This window comes from Schistocerca serialis, chromosome 7 (genome assembly GCF_023864345.2).
Source record: "Schistocerca serialis cubense isolate TAMUIC-IGC-003099 chromosome 7, iqSchSeri2.2, whole genome shotgun sequence".
Classification (NCBI taxonomy): Eukaryota; Metazoa; Arthropoda; class Insecta; order Orthoptera; family Acrididae; genus Schistocerca; species Schistocerca serialis.
This window is the reverse complement of record NC_064644.1, coordinates 154,452,448-154,454,456: the sequence shown is the minus strand read 5'-3', so window position 1 is coordinate 154,454,456 and position 2,009 is coordinate 154,452,448.

Below are 2,009 nucleotides of genomic sequence, written 5' to 3'. Positions count from 1 at the left end.
GTCGGACACTGTAGTAATATTATTGTCTACATACGTCTTCGCTTTCGCGAATATTTTACGTTTGTCCTCTTGTCTTTGTGCAGTGATTGTTTCCATGACTTGTCGTTTTACTTTGTTTTGATCCTGAATAAATCTGCGGAAACGCGTATCACTGTTCTGAATGTGCTGATTAAAGCGCTCGTTAATCTGAGTGTTCTGCTGTTCGAATTTCGCGTCTATCTTTGCGTCCATAGTGCGCGAAAGTTCTACCGTCATTGCTTTAAACTCGTCCCGTAATTGTGTAGCTTTTTCAGAGCACTGTTTGGCGACTCCGCTAATTTCGTCTCTGAGTGTTTCTGTTGCGGCTGTTTCCATTTCCCTTAATTCTTGCGCAACCGACTTAATTTCTTCGCTATTTTTTTGTGAACAAGCCTCAATTTCCACGCGCAACTGTTCCTTAGTGTCATGGCACTGCGCGGCAACGTCTCTAATTTGTTCACTAAGCTGTCTGGAATTATCGTCTAATTTTTTATTAAGTTGTTTGAGATTTTCGTCATTATTGTCAAGTTTTTTATTTAAGTGTTTGTTATCTTCCCTAAGTTGTTCGACCTGTTCATTGAGTTGTTGTTTGAGATCTTTACTACTGTTGTCTTGGTTTTCCATCATTTGGTTAATTCGTTGCAGCAATAGTGTCATAATTTGATCCGAACCAAAATTAGCATTTCTATTCTCAGTACTGTTTAATGATGTACCTGCAGTTGTCGCACTTTGTGTGACCATTTGGTCATTTTGCAACTTACAAAAAGGATTATCAGTCCGATGTACACTGTCACTCACTATTTCGGAATGAAATAAATCCGTCTTACTTTGTGTATCCTGTTCATTTTCATTAGACAAATTCGTCTGTTCGTCACTTAAATTTTCCAAATCGGGTGTGTTAAGCTCGGCAGCGCTCATTACCATAGAGCATTCTGCGTCATCAATTGTCGTCAAGTTAACAGACGAGACAATTGAGTTCGTTTGTTCATCATTAAGGTGAAAGTCATCATTAGTGGTTGGGATGCACTGATTGTTAGTGAACGCAGGATTGTCATCATTACGTTGCGTATCACAATTACTATCGGTCACGTTGTTTAAGTCGGTAATTTCATTCACAATACTTCGCGATACACTATTCACAGTCTTTCGCGGCATTTTTACAATAGTCAAAATTTTTCACAAAACAAATCAACACAATGCAAAAGCAACACACAAATACAACAAAGCAACAAATTGCCGTTAACCTGTAGAGAGAAAGTCACAAGATTAATAAAAGCGTAGCGCCAAATCCTAATTATACTTAAGCAAATAAGAGCAGATATCTGACTGTTGCTCAAAAGACTCTCAACGAAATACGATCCTGGACTGGGTGTCGCCAAGTGTAACCTCCCCACAAAATTTTTTAAAGAAAATATAGCAATACTTAATAGAAATGGGAGCCAAGTGTAACCTCCCTACAAAAATTTTAAAAGAAAAGGACGATACTAATTAGATATGCTGATGGACATGGCTCTATGCGTAACCTGCCCACAATCAAATGTACTGACAATGGCAACAAAAAATGTGAAATTCGCAATCTGACTCAAATATAAATCCTTCAAAAAATTAAAGTCCATTCAGTGACAAAAAAATTCAATTAAACCGAAATATCGGTCTTTGGCCCTGTGTAAAACAATCAGAATTAAAGTCTTACCTCAGAATAAATGGATGTCACATATCTGCTCTTGTTGTTGCGCACCGCTTGGAGGAACTGCATTGCAAATAATAATATTCTCTTTTTTTTGTGATTTTAGTGGAGTTTTTCTTCAAAAAAAGTGGAATGAAATGGGAAGTGCAACGAAATCTTGAGTTCAATAAAAAATTAAATTTTTGAGAAAATGCTTTTGAAATAAAAAATTATTATTGGGAGACTTGTTGGAGAATAATCACAATAAATAAAATTTTTCATTATCTAATGATTATATTAATTAACAGTATACCTTATTCCTCAT